This window comes from Tursiops truncatus, chromosome 10 (genome assembly GCF_011762595.2).
Source record: "Tursiops truncatus isolate mTurTru1 chromosome 10, mTurTru1.mat.Y, whole genome shotgun sequence".
Lineage (NCBI taxonomy): Eukaryota > Metazoa > Chordata > Mammalia > Artiodactyla > Delphinidae > Tursiops > Tursiops truncatus.
In genome coordinates this window covers 72,848,454-72,867,687 of record NC_047043.1, presented here as the reverse complement: position 1 = coordinate 72,867,687, position 19,234 = coordinate 72,848,454, and the positions used below count along the sequence as shown (strand labels likewise).

At 41.2% G+C, this 19,234-nt stretch overlaps 1 long non-coding RNA gene across 2 annotated transcripts; it reads right to left on the bottom strand.

The window, feature by feature from the left end:
• Positions 1-10,053: 10,053 nt before the first annotated feature.
• Positions 10,054-12,228, bottom strand: LOC141279653 (uncharacterized). 2 transcript variants are annotated; one of them, XR_012334236.1, is made up of 4 exons: positions 11,947-12,228; positions 11,697-11,764; positions 10,499-10,668; positions 10,054-10,169 (listed from the first exon to the last, which is right to left on the bottom strand). It is a non-coding gene; the product is annotated as an uncharacterized lncRNA (long non-coding RNA). The 2 variants fall into 2 exon arrangements; XR_012334237.1 differs by lacking the exon at positions 11,697-11,764.
• Between the last annotated feature and the right edge of the window lie 7,006 nt (positions 12,229-19,234).

Sequence of the window (19,234 nt, the reverse complement as noted above, 5' to 3'; positions counted from 1 at the left end):
GCATTAAATGTTAGTAATATTTATAAAATTACTAAGAAATATTAATGTTGACTACTAATAAATATGTATACTGTTCATTAGTCAAGCTAACATTTCCGTAAGTGTTTAGCACATGCCATACTCAGGGCCAGAGCTTATCACAGGTCCCTCAGTGAATCTTTGTAACAGTGTTACATCACAGAAGGCTGCCTGCTTCCATTTTCTTCATTACCATCTATACTACTAGTACAAGCAAGGACAATAAGGTAACAACAATAGACATTTTAAAAAACTAACAAACTTAAACTGGACTCATTGTTCTGCCCCGGGACCTTTCTAGTGGGAAACCGCACTGAATCACGGTGGTTTTCTTCCAGTCCTCAACCTCACCTGCCCGCAGAAGGAAATTCCAGCAGAGAGCACACTCACCAGGGAGACATTTCAAACCCAATCTACCAGGGCAAGTAACGCTGGTTTTGGCATCTGACTTGACACCTGCTCTTTCCTTCTCAAGGAGGCTCTGTGGTGACACATGGTAATTGCCCAGTTCCTCTCGGGGTCCTAGAGTTATGCAGACAGGCTGTAGCAAATCTCCTGCTATCTTCTGATAACTTCTCTAAGAGCTGGCCAATTACCTTCTCCCCTGTGTCAGCTTCTGGGATGTTGGTTAACGTGATTGTTTTCCCCAAAAAAGTTACATCTTGGTTTCTGCAGGATCTCTGCTTTAAACCTAATAATTTTCTATGACACCAACTCACCGTGCCAAATTCCTGAGGAGTATCCCAGAAAGGGCATGTATGTAATAATTAATGTGCATTCCCCTAGGTCAAGAGTCTCCGTAATTCTAACTACTATTTTCAGAGCAACAATGATCCTTTCTGTGTCCTTTTATCAATAGTAAGTCTGAAGAGTGTATTTAGGATGATTAACTTAAAAGATACGTTCTGTGGGCTCTATGGCATCCTCAAATTTCACTTTAGCAGTTCCTGGAACTCTTCAAAGAGATGGGGAAGGGAACTTATATTTTAGTCTGGCACTGTCAACAGAACTTTCTGGATGATGAAAATGTTCTATATTTGCACCGAACAATACAGTAGCCACCAGCCATAAGTACCTATGAGCCAGTGAAAAGTGGCTAGTGTGACTAAGGAAGTATATAAATATATATACTTTTATTTGGGGGGTGGGCTTGGACTGGTTTTGTTTTATTTATTTATTTATTTATTTATTTATTTATTTATTTATTTGGTTGCGCTGAGTCTTAGCTGTGGTTCACAGGCTCCTTAGTTGCAGCTCGCCGGCGCCTTAGGTGTGGCACGTGGGCTCCTTAGTTGTGGCATACATGTGGGATCTCCAGTTCCCTGACCAGGGGTCAAACCCGGGCACCCTGCATTGGTAGGATGGAGTCTTATCCACTGTGCCACCATGGAAGACCCCCTGAACTGGTGTTTTTTAAGAGGAAAAAACAAGATATGTTACTCTCATTATGTCCCAACTTTGTAACTTTTATGAGATATGGTGACTTAGGTAAAATATTTTGTTTAGTAATGTTTCCTCTTAACTTCGTCTGTTCTTTTTATCTGAGTGGGCTATTTCTCTTTTTTTAATTTATTTTTTCTACAGCAGGATCTTATTAGTTATCTATTTTATACATATTAGTGTATATATGTCAATCCCAATCTCCCAAAACATCCAACCACCACCACCCACTCCACCACTTACCCCGCTTGGTGTCCATATGTTTGTTCTCTACATCTGTGTCTCTATTTCTGCCCTGCAAACTGGTTCATCTGTACCATTTTTCTAGGTTCCACATATACGTGTTAATAAATGATACTTGTTTTTCTCTTTCTGACTTATTTCACTCTGTATGACAGTCTCTAGATCCATCCACGTCTCTACAAATGACCCAGTTTTGTTCCTTTTTATGGCTGAGTAATATTCCATTGTATATATGTACCACAACTTCTTTATCCATTCATCTGTTGATGGGCATTTAGGTTACTTCCATGACCTGGCTATTGTAAATAGTGCTGCAATGAACATTGGGGTGCATGTGTCTTTTTGAATTACAGTTTTCTCTGTACATATGCCCAGTAGTGGGATTGCTGGGTCATATGGTAATTCTAGTTTTAGTTTTTTAAGGAACCTCCATACTGTTCTCCATAGTGGCTGTATCAATTTACACTCCCACCAACAGTGCAAGAGGGTTCCCTTTTCTCCACACCCTCTCCAGCATTTGTTGTTTGTAGATTTTCTGATGATGCCCATTCTAACTGGTGTGAGGTGATACCTCATTGTACTTTTGATTTGCATTTCTCTAATAATTAGTGATGTTGAGTAGCTTTTCTTGTGCCTCTTGGGCATCTGTATGTCTTCTTTGGAGAAATGTCTACTTAGATCTTGCCCATTTTTGGATTGGGTTCTTTGTTTTTTTAATATTGAGCTGCATGAGCTGTTTATATATTTTGGAGATTAATCCTTTGTCCATTGATTCATTTACAAATATTTTCTCTCATTCTGAGGATTGTCTTTTTGCCTTGTTCGTAGTTTCCTTTGCTTTGCAAACACTTTTAAGTTTCATTAGGTCCCATTTGTTTATTTTTGTTTTTATTTCCATTACTCTAGTGGGTGGATCATAAAAGATCTTGCTATGATTTATGTCAAAGAGTGTTCTTCCTATGTTTCCCTCTAAGAGTTTTATAGTGTCTGGTCTTATATTTAGGTCTCTAATCCATTTTGAGTTTATTTTTGTGTGTGGTGTTAGGGAGTGTTCTAATTTCATTCTTTTACATGTAGCTGTCCAGTTTTCCCAGCACCACTTACTGAATAGACTGTCTTTTCTCCATTGTATACCCTTGCCTCCTTTGTCATAGATTAGTTGACCATGGGTGCATGGGTTTATCTCTGGGCTTTTTATCCTGTTCCATTGATCTATATTTCTGTTTTTGTGCCAGTACCATATTGTGTTGATTACTGTAGCTGTGTAGTACAGTCTGAAGTCAGGGAGCATGATTCTGCCAGGTACGTTTTTTTCCCTCAAGATTGCTTGAGCTATTCGGGGTCTTTTGTGTCTCCATACAAATTTTAAGATTTTTTTTGTTCTACTTCCATAAAAAAATGCCATTGGTAATTTGATAGGGATTGCATTGAATCTGTAGATTGCTTTGGGTAGTATAGTCATTTTCACAATATTGATTGTTCCAATCCAAGAATATGGTATATCTCTCCATCTGTTTGTGTCACCTTTCTTTCATCACTGTCTTATGGTTTCCTGAGTACAGGTCTTTTACCTCCTTAGGTAGGTTTATTCCTATGTATTTTATTCTTTTTGTTGCAATGGTAAATGGGAGTGTTTCCTTAATTTCTCTTTCTGACCTTTAGTTGTTAGTGCATAGGAATGCAAGAGATTTCTGTGCATTCATTTTGTATCCTGCAACTTTACCAAATTCACTGATTAGCTCTAGTTGTTTTCTGGTGGCATCTTTAGGATTATCTATGCATAGTATCATGTCATCTGCAAATAGGAACAGTATTTATGTAGAGTATCATGTCATCTGCAAAAAGTGACAGTTTTATTTCTTCTTTTCCAATTTGTATTCCTTCTATTTCTTTTTCTTCTCTGATTGCCATAGCTAGGACTTCTAAAACTATGTTGAAAAATGGTGGCAAGAGTGGACATCCTTGTCTTGTTCCTGATCTTAGAGGAAATGCTTTCAGTTTTCCACCATTGAGAATGATGTTTGCTGTGGGTTTGTCATCTATGGCCTTTACTATGTTGAGGTAGGTTCCCTCTGTGCCCACTTTCTGGAGAGATTTTATCATAAATGGGTGTGAATTTTGCCAAAAACTTTTCTGCATCTATTGAGATGATCATATGGTTTTTATTCCTCAATTTATTAATATGGTGTAACACATTAATTGATTTGTGTATACTGAATAATCCTTCATACCTGGGATAAATCCCACTTGATTGTGGTTTATGATGCTTTTTTTTTTTTTTTTTTTTTTGCAGTACGTGGGCCTCTCACCGTTGTGGCCTCTCCCATTGCGGAGCACAGGCTCTGGACGTGCAGGCTCAGTGGCCATGGCTCACGGGCCCAGCCGCTCCGCGGCATATGGGATCTTCCCAGATTGGGGCACGAACCCGCGTCCTCTGCATCGGCAGGTGGACCCTCAACCACTGCGCCACCAGGGAAGCCCCCTATGATGCTTTTAATGTGTTGTTGGATTCTGTTTGCTAGTATTTTGTTGAGGAGTTTTGCATCTATATTCATCAGTGATATTGGTCTGTAATTTTCTTTTTTTGCAGTATCTTTGTTTGGTTTTGGTATCAGGGTGACATGGCCTCGTAGAATGAGTTTGGGAGTTTTCTTTCCTCTGCAAATATTTGGAAGAGTTTGAGAAGGATGTGTGTTAGGTCTTCTCTAAAGGTTTGATAGAATTCACCAGTGAAGCCATCTGGTCCTGGACTTTTGTTTGTTGGAAGATTTTTCATCACAGTTTCAATTTCATTACTTGTGATTGGTCTGTTCATATTTTCTATTTCTTCCTGGTTCAGTCTTGGAAGGTTATACCTTTCTCAGAATTTGTCCATTTCTTCCAGGTTGTCCATTTTATTGGCATAGAGTTGCTTGCAGTAGTCTATTAGGATGCTTTGTATTTCTGCTGGGTCAGTTGTAACTTCTTTTTCATTTCTAATTTTATTGATTTGAGTCCTTGCCATTTTTTTCTTGATGAGTCTGGCTAAAGGTTTATCAATTTTGTTGATCTTCTCAAAGAACCAGCTTTTAGTTTTATTGATCTTTGCTACTGTTTTCTTTGTTTCTATTTCATTTATTTGTGCTCTGATCTTTATGATTTCTTTCCTTCTACTAACTTTGGGTTTTGTTTGTTCTTCTTTCTCAGGTTCCTTTAGGTGTAAGGTTAGATTGTTTATTTGAGATTTTTCTTGTTTCTTGAGGTAGGCTTGTATTGCTATAAACTTCCCTCTTAGAACTGCTTTTGCTGCATCCCATAGGTTTTGGATCATCGTGTTTTCATTGTCATTTGTCTCTAGGCAATCTTTGATTTCCTCTTTGATTTCTTCAGTGATCTCTTGGTTATTTAGTAACGTATTGTTTAGCCTCCATGTGTTTGTGTTTTTAACATATTTTTTCCCTGTAATTGATTTCTAATCTCATAGTGTTTTGATCAGAAAAGATGCTTGATATGATTTCAATTTTCTTAAATTTACTGAGGCTTGATTTGTGACCAAGGATGTGATCTATACTGGAGAATGTTCCATGTGCACTTGAGAAGAAAGTGTAATCTGCTGCTTTTGGATGGAATGTCCTATAAATATCAATTCATTCTATCTGGTCTCTTGTGTCATTTAAAGCTTGTGTTTCCTTATTAATTTTCTTTCTAGATGATCTGTCCATTGGTGTAAGTGAGGTGTTAAAGTTCCCCATTATTATCGTGTTACTGTGGATTTCCTCTTTTATAGCTGTTAGTAGTTGCCTTATGTATTGAGGTGCTCCTATGTTGGGTGCATATATATTTATAACTGTAATATCTGCTTCTTGGATTGCTCCCTTGATCATTATGTAGTGTCCTTCCTTGTCTCTTGTAACATTCTTTATTTTAAAGTCTATTTTATCTGATATGAGTATTGCTACTCCTGCTTTCTTTTGATTTCCATTTGCATGGAATATCTTTTTCCATCCCCTCACTTTCAGTCTGTATGTGTCCCTAGGTCTGAAGTGGGTCTCTTGTAGACAGCATATATATGGGTCTCGTTTTTGTATCCATTCAGCGAGCCTGTGTCTTTTGGTTTGAGCATTTAATCCATTCACATTTAAGATAATTATTGATATGTATGTTCCTATTACCATTTCATTAATTGTTTTGGGTTTGTTTTTGTAGGTCCTTTTCTTCTCTCGTGTTTCCCACTTAGAGAAGTTCCTTTAGCATTTGTTGTAAAGCTGCTTTGGTGGTGCTGAATTCTCTTAGCTTTTGCTTGTCTGAAAGGTTTTGATTTCTCCATCGAATCTGAATGAGATCCTTGCCGGCCAGAGTAAACTTGGTTGTACGTTCTTCCCTTTCATCATTTTAAGTATATCATGCCACTCCCTTCTGGCTTGTAGAGTTTCTGCTGAGAAATCAGCTGTTAACCTTATGGGAGTTCCCTTGTATGTTATTTGTTGTTTTTCCCTTGCTGCTTTCAATAATTTTTCTTTGTCTTTAATTTTTGCCAGTTTGATTACTATGTGTCTCAGTGTGTTTCTCCTTGGGTTTATCCTGTATGGGACTCTCTATGGGACTTGGGTGGCTATTTCCTTTCCCATGTTAGGGAAGTTTTCTACTATAATCTCTTCAAATATTTTCTCGGGTCCTTTCTCTCTCTCTTCTCCTTCTGGGACCCCCATAATGCAAATGTTGTTGCGTTTAATGTTGTCCCAGAGGTCTCTTAGGCTGTCTTCGTTTCTTTTCATTCTTTTTTCTTTATTCTGTTCCACAGCAGTGAATTCCACCATTCTGTCTTCCAGGTCACTTATCCATTCTTCTGCCTCAGTTATTCTGCTATTGATTCCTTCTAGTGTAGTTTTCATTTCAGTTATTGTATTGTTCATCTCTGTTTGTTTCTTCTTTAATTTTTCTAGGTGTTTGTTCTTTAATTCTTCTAGGTCTTTGTTAAACATTTCTTGCATCTTCTCGATCTTTGCCTCCATTCTTTTTCCTAGGTCCTGGATCATCTTCGGTATCTTTATTCTGAATTCTTTTTCTGGAAGGTTGCCTATCTCATGGTCATTTAGTTGTTTTTCTGGGGTTTTATCTTGTTCCTTCATCTGGTACAAAGTCCTCTGGCTTTTTGTTTTGTCTATCTTTCTGTGAATGTGGTTCTCCTTCCACAGGCTGCAGAATTGTAGTTCTTCTTGTTTCTGCTGTGTGCCCTCAAGGAAGTATATTTTAAATTAAATTCAGTTTTACATTTATGTGGCCACATTACACGTGGCTGGGTGGGGGTGGGGAGGCACTACTATAGTAGACCGTTCTGGTCTGGAGCATCAGAGGATGTGGATTTCTGATAGAGTTGCTTCACATTCATAGGTGCCTCCAGGAGTGAAGCAATTGTGAAGTACTATTTCCTCAACAATGTCTGGAAACCAGCCAGTGGTTATCAGTGATGATGGCAATAACAATACAGTGCACACGGAGCTTTCACACAACATCACTTTAATCTTCACAAAAATCCTGTGAGTTGGGTCCTCTCCTAATTTAGAGAAGAGAAGATTGAGGAGTATAACTGCTTGACCAAACTCACAGAGATTTTTGGGCTCAAAGTCTTGTGCTGTAGTGCTATGCTCATTGCTCTGTTTTTCCAATTTTACAAACACTCTCTAAGCAAGATTGTCCCAGGCAGAGATCAGAAAGCTGCAGCCTAACAGAAAGCAGGAAACATGAGCCCCGGCTCAGCTGAGAGGGCTCTGCTAGTGGTGAAGAGAGGGAGGGGGAGAAAGAAGGGCAGAAGGAAGGGCAGATATCCTGAAGGACAGGACTCCACCACCACTGTCTGTGCACTGGACTCAGGCTTTAAATTCACCCCATTTGATCATCTTCAGAATGCTCTGAGAGCAGTATTTCATCCTTATTTTCCAGATGAGAAGAGGAAGGCTCTGAGGGTTTACATAACTGGCTATGATTTGTTCAACCTATACAAGTGGTGGAAACGAGATTCCAGCTCATCTGCTTCCAGACCTCCAGACAGCCCCAACCCAGTAAATGGCCAGAGCCAGATTAAAACTGGAGCAGAAATGGGAAAGCAGTGGAGTTGTGCTCTTCATCAGCAAGAACAGAGAAATGCTAGTGCCATCTATTAATACAATTCTCCTAAAATTCTCTTACATGCCCTCTACTTGTAAGCTGAGGCCCCAGTTTCCAGGACTCGTGGAATTTCATTCTTATTAAAAATCTGGGACAAATGGTCTCAGGACTATGGTAAGCATGGGAGATGGACCAGCACAGCCTCTGTGTCACTGATGGTTCAGATCTGTTCTCCAGGAAACCACATGACAAAGAGAGATGAGTCTGGTGGTCTCCTCACTAAAACCTGGAATCATAGCGACCCCAGACCAGGAGGATGACACATATGGCCCGGGCACACCCCCACCTTGAAGGCACTGTATCTAAACAAGGGGCCATCAACCTGTCCCACCTGAGAGCGCTGTTGGGGCCAAGGCTTTACAAAAGGAGAAGACAGAAAAAAGGCAAAGAGAAGGTAAGGAACCATGAGGAAGGAAGAAACGGAAGAGGCAGCTGCCACTGCAGGGGCTTCCTTTGGGCCACGTGGCCATAACAATAGCAGTACTGGTCCTCATGGCAGGAACTCACCTGCAGCATTCAGCTTGGTCTCTAGATCTTGTGCCCAATTCCTGCAACACTCGCAACTCCACCACCAGCTCCAGCTACTCGGGTTAAGTTTTTAGTTTTCTTAAAGTCTCACCTTAAATGCTGCTGCTTCTAAGAAACCTTCCCTGTTTCTCTTTCCTATATTTATGCCCCTCTTTCCTCCCTTGACTCTTTCCTCCCTACCTATTTATCTGTTCCTTCCTGGAGATGATAAGCTCGTGGAGGATAGGAGACTGAACCAAGTGAGCCTTCCAGTGTCTGTCACGTAGCAATAACAATAATGATGCGGAGCCTAGTAAGAATTAACATGCGCTGAGCAATTACTATGGGTCAAACATGGGTCTAAGCATTTTAGATGTATTAACTAATTTCATTTTTACAACAACCCTGTGAGATAGGCATTATTACTATCTTCATTATACAGAGGAGAAAAGTGAAGCACAGAGAGGTAAGTAAATAAACTTGCTTAAGGCACACAGCTAGTAAGGGAAAGAGCTAAAAGTTGAACCCAGGCAGTTTGAGTTTAAATGCTTACTCTTAATCACTTCACTAACTTGCTCAATATGCTACGGGTGCTCGCACATGTTAACCTATCCACTTACTTATGATTTTTTTGTGTAAATCACTCATCTCAAATCTAAACCATGATAGAATGCCTCCTGGACTAGAGAGAGAAATGTGTGTAGCTCTGTACACCTGTAGGTAGTCAGCAAATTCTCCAACAGTCATTAGAGATAACAGCAAGTGATCTAACTTGTTATTTGCACAGAATGAGCTACATTAATTGCTCTTGGTAAGCAATTTTAATCTTTCATATGTGCTTTACACATTCCCCTCTAGTGAACCATGCATTCAGGTACAGGATTTGAACAAATTCTTAAATGTGTTTCGGGACAATTTGTGCTTGGTAAAACCAGGGTTCTAGGTGAGACACAAGAAGATACTGTGAGATGGACCACAGACAAAGGGAGTAGGTGGCTTGCTCTAATAAAAGCAATGTGGTAATGCTGAACCCCTTAAACACTGGCAGTGTTTTGTTCTTTGAGTGATAATAAGCAAATGTTTTAGTCAATCTTGATTCAGAAATAGGCAGGAAACGCACAACCATGTACCCAGGTGCATACGTTCAGGGAAAATGAGTATGCCATGCATACTCACAGAGAGGGGTATGGGGGGGGGAATGGCAGGCAGAATGATGGCCTCCAAGGATATCTTTGTCCTAATTTGTGGATCCTGTGACTATGTTAGGCTACTGGCAAAGGGAATTAGGTTGCAGATGTAATTAAAGTTGTGAATTGGTTATTATCCTGTATTATCCATATGAGCCCAGGGTAATCACAGGGTCATTAAAAGGGGCAGAGGGAGGCAGGAAAGTCAGTCAGAGGAAGATGTGATTATGGAAGAAAAGTACAGCGAGATGCAACATTGCTGACTTTGAAGACGGAGGAAGGAGCCACAAGCCAAGGAATGCAGGCAGCCTCTAGAAGCCAGAAAGTGTAAGGAAACAGATTCTCTAGAAAGGAAGGTAGCTCTGCCAACATCTGGATGTTAGCCCAGTCCAGTGAGACCCATGTTGCACTCTAAAACTGTAAGAAAATAAATTTGTGTTGTTTTAAAGCATTAAGCTAGTGGTAATAGGAAACTAACATGGAGTGAGGTGAGGCAGGGATCTGAGAATGTCCTACCTGGGAAGTTGACAATCTGCAGGGCTCACTCTCTCCTGGCTGAGTATGACAGAGAGACCCAGGTGTGTGCTGCTCTCAAGCAACCTTCCTGCCACTTGCAGGCCTTTCTCACAGCTTAGGTGCAAAATAAAAAGGTACAAAATACATTTCTTGACACAGGTTGAGCCCTTGAAATTATAGAGACAATTTAACACAAAACCAAAACAACAAACCTCCTGCTTCTGATTCAAGTAGGTGGTGTTCTTGAGACCTAAAGTGCCCAGAAAAAGCTTCTCTCCCTCTTTCACTTTGCCTAATAGACAGCTTTTGGAAAACCCTCAGGGTCATAGCTAATGGTGGAATCCCTTTTCTTTCTTGTGTCCTCACTCTAGGACCAGTGATATTGGGTGAAGGAAGCCCAGGCTTAAAGACAGGGGAGGACACAGTTCACAGAGGACACTCACCTGGCTGGCTGGCTACTGAGAGAAAAGGTTCAGGCGATTTTTTGATCAGGTGCTGTTTAAAGATGAAGACACTTAATGGAGGAGAGAGTCTGCCGCTCTCTGACCTTGGCTGTGTGCTTTTCTCCATCTCCTGTCAAGTTGAGCACGAAGAACAAACAATTGCTGATGAACTGGAATATGAGAATGAAAAGTGCAGACAGCCACTCTGAGGTGAGGCTGAATTGAGTCCTAGGAAACGCAGCTCTATTATAACCACCCAGGGGAAGAGGGACTTGTTTCCAGAGAGTTTTAAAGACGTACACAGTTTTAAAGTTTTAAGGATTGAGGTGTGAGTCCAGGCACGTCTGTGAGTTGTGTGATCTGGGACTAGTTATTCAACCTGAGGAGGCTGTTTCATCAGATCCAGCACCGTGGTTACACCTGGCCAACAGATGGTGATGGGGTGTCCTGGGAAGGCTTCTTTGCAGCAAAGAACCGATGTGCAGTGCCGCTGGCTCAAATCAAGAGAGGGCCATGCAGCTGATACGAAGCTATGCGCAGAGTCTCCCAACACCCGAGAGCAGAAGCTCTGACTGGTCTGGATCCCAGATTCTGGTTTATTCCAGGACCTTCCTAGCCAGAGCCCATGGAACTCTTCTTCTGTTTTCTTTTGGCTTAACCTTCTAATGGATTTCTTCTTCTTTTTTTTTTAAATACTGAGCTATAATTGACATACAATAAAGTACCTAAAATATAAGTGTGTGGCTCAGTGCATTTCTACACACACCCATGTAACTACCACCCACATCAAGATACAGATCGGGGGGTCAGCAAACTCAGGCCCGTGAGCCAAACCCCATCTGTCACGGTTTTGTGAAAAGAATTTTATCAGAACATGCCCACACTACTGTTTGTGTCTTGTCTACGGCTACTTGAGTAGTTGCTGTGGCTCCAAAGCCTAAACCCTTTACCAGGTGACCCTTTACCAGGCTGGCACCTCTCACTGACAGAGGAGCCTGTCAGACTGTCTCCCAGAGGCTGGCTCCACAGGGCCCCCAGTGGTGCTCAGAGCCCTCTCTCTACAGTGGTGGTTCTTCTGTCTCTCATCTATTTCTGAAGCAAGAATACCATTGCAAATCTGATCGGACCTAGGGACCCTCTTCTCAGATAAATGCACAGGTAGTAAAATGCTTCACTAAATATTAATTTTTTTTTTTACCTTTTTCCTCCCTGTGTCAGTGAAAGAGATGTCAGAAACACATCTTGGATTCATGAAGATTTGTCTTTCTTAGAAAAAGAAGGGGTGGGAGAGAAGACCTTGTTATTACTTTTAGCTTCACCTGAACAGGTAGGTATAGGACATGTACCCCTGTGGTGGGGACAGAGGGGGTAGAACAGGATACTTTGTGTTCTGAGGCCCTTACCCAGGTGTATGGGTCCCCTCACAGATACGAAGACAGCCCACTTACCTAGCCCTCTGGTGATGGCAGAGCCCCGAGGGTGAGAACTTGGCTCTAAGATTCTGCTCAGGTCCCCCTCCAGGAACTACATGGGTGTCATCACAGCAGGACAGCAATGGTGTCTGCTGTTGCCCGTGGGTACTGGGTTCACCAAGACTTCATGGCCGTGACGAGCATCAGTAGCAGTGGACTGACCAGTGTCCAGAGTTCTGCCGACTTGGGTGTGAGACCTGGACAGAGCCCTTTAGGACTGGGCAACCCTGGGGTTCTTGGATTACTCAGGAGGTGAGGGAACCTTAAGAGGATGATAGTGAAACTTCAGCCAAGGAGATATATGAGTGACAGAGCAGTTAATCAGTAAATAAGAGATATGATCTTGCACCTTAAATCTGTAAAGCAGTTCATACCATTTATACACATAAATCCAAAATTTCACATATCTAAATGAGTTCGTGAACCCCAAGCTAAGAATCTTGGTTCAATATTCTATCCTTTCTGCTTCAGTTCCCACTGAAATAGGTAGAGCCTTTCTGTGCTTAGATTAAATTCCCAAGAGAATGTTATTGGCTAAATTAATATTTTTAATTAGGACACACAAATCCCAGTCTCCATGGGTTAGTTGTCCTTACGTCAGGCTCTCAGCCTTGGCTTGGAATCAACCATGACGGGGTTAAGGGTGAAGTCAAGTCCTGTGACCTCAAACACGGTCCCCTGCGCAGCAGGGCTGGGAGTGGGGCCATTTCCCTTAGAAAGAGCTCATATCCAGTCCAGGAAGCTTAGAGACGACTGATGGAAACTGCCTTGTAAACGCAATGCTGGAACCGAGTAGGTGGTCAATAAGCTACGATGAGGATGAAGAAGAATTATCATCACTCAGGATGTGGGGCAACCCCTAGAAAATCACTTCCTTCTGGAGGACTTTCTGCTGCTCCTTCTCTTAGTGATTCAATGGCACCAGTAAGCGTTGAGAGCAGGTATTAAATGTACACAGGTTGCCAGGCTTGTGGAACATGGGCATTTGATGAGGACATGCGTTTAAAGAAATTAGAGAAGGGAAATTAAAAGTGTCCCTCAAGGCATTAAAATACAGGTAGGTTTGAGGGTTTTTGCAAAACGAATCGCTTTAATAAACACTTAAATAAAAACTAGATAGAGATATTGCACAGCAATCTGAATAGGAATTTTGTCTGAATGATTATAAAAGTTGTTCCTTTCATCTCATAAATTTATGTAATTAAACTAATGCCACAGTTTTCTCTTGCATGGTGCAACATGACAGAAGTGTAGAATTTTTACTCCACGGCTGGCTAATCAGGATTACATGTGATTCTATTTCTTATTTTCAATGTTTTTTTTTTCTTTTAATTTTTGTGCTCAAGCTCCCCTTCCTCTTTCAAAACCTGATGTTTACATAGGTATAAATAGGCTTCCCAAGCCAGAACTTGAATGAGATTTGGGTCTACTCTCTTTTTACCCTAAATTAGTTTAGGTGTCAATAACAATTTAAAGAGAGTTAACAAAAGAAGATACAACCTGGATTCTGGAGAGAGGGCCAAGAAAGCCTTCATTCAGGACTCAGCTAAGTGGAACATATACTGGTTCCAGGATGAGAGAGAAGTCCAAGCATCTTTGGATTTTATTTTTATCCTCTTGGTTTGGGGAGTTTCTTTTAGAGGAAATAATAATTTTCTTCCAAAGATGACAAGATGTTATAGAAAAAGTCCAATGCTCATCTGTGCTTAAGCCTACCACACACGCCACTTACACCATCTGAGACCTGGTTTCCTCATCTGTGATGTGAAGGGATTAAATGTATCCATCCATCCATCTAGCCATCCAACCACTTATCCTGCTAGTATTTCCTGAGCGCCTAGAACATTCAGGCATCCCTGAATGAAAGACAGTGTTCGGCTTCCAAGAACTGATTATCAGGGAAGAGAATACTGTGGGGGAGGTTAAGAGCACAATTTCTGGAATTAGATTCCCTGCTCCCTGCTCTTATGAGCTGTGGACACTTGGATAAGTTCCTTTACCTCTCTAAACTGTTTCTTTATATTTAAAATGAGGATATTAATATAATATCATAAGATGACTGTAAAGGTTAAACAAGATAATACCTACCAAGCACACTGCCTGGCAGAAAAATCCATATGAGCTGCTAAGTTATTATTGGTAAATGTGTTTAAATTGCTCTAATATAGCTACATAAGTGATGCCTGAGGAACACTAAGAAGGGAGCCATTAAGTCCTTCTGGGACAGACTGGAAGAGGGCAGGAGAATTTCAGAGGAGGTGATGCTGAGGTGGATTTTGTAGGATGAGTAGAATTTTACAACACAGAAAGGGAAGTAGGATAGTGAGGGCAGAGGAGGCCATATGTGAAAATTCACAAAGAATGAACAGTAATGTTTTAAGGCTAAATTATTGATACATGCAGGGAATGTGACTCAGTCATATCAGCAAGGAGTTTTTTGTTCCTTTACATTTCTACCCCTCTCTCTTTTGTAGTTATTTTATTCATCCTAACACTAGATGCCCCTCATGGTCACAGAGCAGATGCCAACTACCAAGGTTACATGCTTCCCAAGTAACATCTAAGGAAGAAAGAAAGCCTGCTTCTGAGACCATCCAACAAGAGTCCTGGGCTTTATGATGACCAACCCACACCAGAACCAATCTCTATGGCTAGAGAAGGACGTGGGCCAATTGACTTAGGTCTGGGACATCTCAACCGATCACTGTGATAGCAGGTATGAGGTCCTCCTTTTGGCTTAGACTAACCAGGGCCACTTTTGAAACTGGACAGCCAGTCTTTGTAAACCATGTGGCTGCTACACTAAGGGGGAGAAATGGGATGGATGTAGAAATGTCGACCACATGATTCATTCCAGAACACTCTTAGCCACGCTTTAGAGTTTGGAGTTTACACTGTGGACAACACGCAAAGACCCACATTTTAGAAATAATTCTCGAGGCAGTTTGGGGACAAATTGTGGCAAGGAGGCTAGTTCACACCTAGTTCATCTCTTGGTTCCCTATAGAGTAAAGATCCTAACTCCCCTGGGCAAACAGGTATTCTAAGTATACACTACGACTCTCAGAAACCTCACTTCTCAGGTTGAATTTCAACTCAGAGCATTGAACTGCTCACAACCCCAAGCTGCTGATAGTAATGGGGCAATAGCTGTTATGAAATTCAGTGTGTTCTGAATCACTTCAAATTCTCGGCATTCTAAGTCTTATCCTGAAAACTACTTCCAGGACACATGAGAGCCACATGAGAGAATCTGCTAGAGGCAGCAGAGGGGAGGATATGGGAGCTAGGGCTCTAGAACTAAACAGGTTCCCTAGAAGTGACATAACCTTGTGGGTCTGACCACTCCTCTGTACAGCAAAGCAGGAATAGTCCTAACCTCACCCAGTTAGCACGTATTTATCAGCACTGACTATGTACCAGGCCCTGTGCTAAAGCTCAGGAGAGAAGCTACAGAGCAAACATGTGTCACATGCTTAGCAGAGTTCCTCACAGAGCTGGGGAGTGAAAAGCAGGGGACAGACCCCTCTAGGACACCAGGTGAATGGGAACCTCTGGTGACCAGGAAGACAAGCTTTGAACACCTCTCGCGTTAACAATCATGAAGATTCAAGGATTTTCCATATCCTCAGAGGTCATGGCCAGAAGGCACAGTGGTCACAGATAGAGGTCACTGGCATTTATTTGCTCCCCTGGTAAAAAGAAAAAGATTCAGTGTTCCTCACTGCTCCCCTAACTCTGGAGTGATCCTAGAAATCCTTTGATTTGAAACCCACCATCATGTCACCAATATAGTTCCAACAATACCCAAAGAAGGATCTTTCTCACTTAAGAAAATCAAAACAGTCTGGATTTGTCTGTCCTTTCAACTCAGGGCTGAAATGATGTATTCAGGGTAACATGTTTCAAGAGAATTTGTACAGACTCGCATTTCAAAATCAGACTAATTTCCTGCTGTGCTGGCATCACTGCAGTACTCCCTTGGTGGTGTTTCAGATGATGGCCTTGCCTCCACCCCCAAAGCTCTGATGAGAAAGCCTTGGAGATAAACCAGCCCCATGCAACATGGCATGCAGAGAGGCTTCCTTCCAGAGAAGAGTGCATCTCTGTTCAAGGGGGAGGAGGCTCGCACATACAGTTTCCCCTCCAAATACTACAGCTAGAGGGAATATGGCTTAAATTGCTATAATTTGTGATAGGAAATGAATATGTATTTTTACTGCAGTACTCATTATACAGAGTACAACTAGTTTTGCTTAAAGCAATCCCTGTGTCACTTGATATGAATGTTATATTGTATTTTGCGATACACAACTTCTTGAAAAAATATTTTACAAAGAGATTAATAATGGAGAGGTTTAACGTATGCTTCTAGCACTCATTGATGGAACCAGTCTATGTCCATCTTTCTCCCTGGAGCCAGTTTGACACTGGGCTGACCCATTCGTGACAACGCTTTGCAAAAGAAGGCTTTCGTGCCCTACCTCATGTATACTCTGGTTAAAGCATGGAGCCTAAAATTGAATGAGAGAACTCATGGAAAGCAGCAACCAACTTAAGACAACACTTTTATACCAGAGTAATGGAAGGACAATGGCATTCTCATTAGAATAAAATGATGAGATGAATCAGTTCCTCAAGTAGGTGCAAATTAGAACACAGGGAAAAAATTCATGTGAGGCAATATCTGGGACTTTCCAATCACAGCATTTGTCAGCCTCAACTTCCTTCTCTTGCTGGAACTACCCTGTCCATAGCCCCAGCTCAGGTAAGCAGTACCAGCCCCTGAGGGCTACTGGTTGGAGCAGTGGTGGCCACCGAACCAAGGTGGGCCCATTTACATCCTGGCCAGAGACCGTCAAGATGGCCTGGTACAATGGGATCTGCCTGTTAGCCAAGAGGTTGTCTCCTTTCTCAGTAGAAACTGGAAAATTCTTAGAGACTTGGAGAGTGGGTGGTGAGTGGAGGGGAAGCTGCTGTTTCCCTCAGCAGCAGAGTACCAGACTGAAGACGCACTTTGTTTAAGTAACAACCCTTCTTCACTCTCAGTCTTTTGGTCAGGCTCACTGAATCCTTGCTCCAGAGGTGGGCATGTGACCTAGTCCTGGCCAGTAAGAGTCCCACAGCCCTCTGGCCATACTGATTGGTTCCAGATGGACACATGACCCAAGTCTGAGGCTTTGGTTAAAACTATTAGGAAAAGAACTTCTCTTCCACTAGGATAAGTACATCTGGGGTTTTTAGGGTTTCAGTGAGTGAAGGGAGCCTGTCTGAGCACTAAGCCAACACAGACGAAATATGGAGAAGTAGATTCTGGTTAATATCATTTGAGATCCGGATCTAACCATTTCTGAAGCTTACAGAGCTATGGACTTTATTTTTTTTAATTAACTAATTTATTTATTATTTTGGTTGCACTGGGTCTTTGTCGCTGTGCATGGGTTTTCTCTAGTTGCGGCAAGAGGGGGTTACTCTTTGTTGCGGTGCGTGGGCTTCTCATTGCGGTGGCTTCTCTTGTTGTGGAGCACGGGCTCTAGGTGCACGGGCTTCAGTAGTTGTGGCACGCGGGCTCAGTAGTTGTGGCTTGTGGGCTCTAGAGCTCAGGCTCAGTAGTTGTGGCGCACGGGCTTAGGTGCTCCGCAGCATGCGGATTCTTCCCAGACCAGGGCTCGAACCCATGTCCCCTGCATTGGCAGACACGTTCTTAACCACTGTGCCACCAGGGAAGCCCAGAGCTATGGATTTTAAACAAAAATTTTTAAACAAACTTTTAATTTTATAATAGATTTACAGATAAGTTGTAAGGATTATACAGAGAATTCCTTTATACCCCACACCCAGTTTCTCCTATTATTAACATCTCACAGTAGTATAATACATTACACTAATAAGCCAATATTAATATGTTATTAACTGAAGTCCATGCTTTATCTAGATTTCCTTAGTTTTTACTTAATGTTCCTTTTTTCTCTTCCAGCATCCTATCCAGGATACCATATTACATTTAGTCATCATGTTTCCTTAGGGTCCTCTAAACTATGACTGTTTCTCAGACTTGCCTTGGTTTTGGTCACCTTGACAGTTGTGGGGATTACTGGTCAGATAGTGTGTAGAATGTTCCACAGTTGGGGTTTCTGATATTTATCTCATGACTAGACTGGGACATGGGTTTGCAGGAGAAAGACCACATGGTAAAGTCCTATTTTCATCACATCATATCAAGGGTACATGCTATCAACTTATCTTTGTTGACTTATTATTATTGACGCTAATCTTAATCACCTCGCTGAAGTAGTATTTTTAGATTTCTCAAAAAAACAGTTACTCTTTTTTCCTTTTCCATACTGCACTCTTTGGAAGAAAGTCATTTTGTGCAGCTCACACTTATTGCATGGGATGTTATGTTCCACCTCTTGTGGACAGAGTATCTACATAAATTATTTGGAATTATTCTGCATAAGCGACTTGTCTATTCTGCCTTATTTATTTATTTATTTAATCACTTCTTTATGTTAGTAGGGACTCATTTTATACTTTGACTTTTTTGTTTTGTTTTTGTTTTTTGTATAGTATAATCTCATTTTCAAAATTATCTGTTTGAGTATATATCATGGAACACTAACTACATGCTAGCAGTTTGATAAACATACTCTACCTAGGCCATATAATATACTCTTATATAAGTGTTTGTAATTGCATGAACAGAGCTCTGGGAAATACACACCAAAATATTGGAGAGTAGAAGTGATGTTTGAGGGAGCAAGGAAAGACCAGCTTTACTTTATACACTTCTCCATGAGTTGGTTTATAATGACATGTATTATTTTATAATTTAAAAAGAAGACCATCTGAAGAAACTGAGTACCAGTCTTATTTCCATGGAAAACTTTCCATTTTCATTTTTAACTTCTCACAGAATGACTTCCTTTGGATTCGGGGCATGCGCTAACTTCCACGGTTGTCCTGTCTAAGGAATTCTTTCTCGGCTACTACAGAAAATATTATGAGTGTTCGTGCCATCCAGAAAGCAGAGGACTGTGATGCTTTCTTTTTTTCCTTTGGTTTTTAATTCCATCCTTTATTTATTTTGTGGCTCAAATTGTTCCATTTTTGATCATTGTGACTTTTTCAGTTGCCTCCTGTGTCCCTTTGATATACCTCAGAATGCGTGTGGGTTTGTGTGTCTTGTCTTATGAGCACTTTCTTACTTTCTGGTACCATAAGATGTTCCAGGCTCATTATTGTATATTCTCTGCCTCAGTTC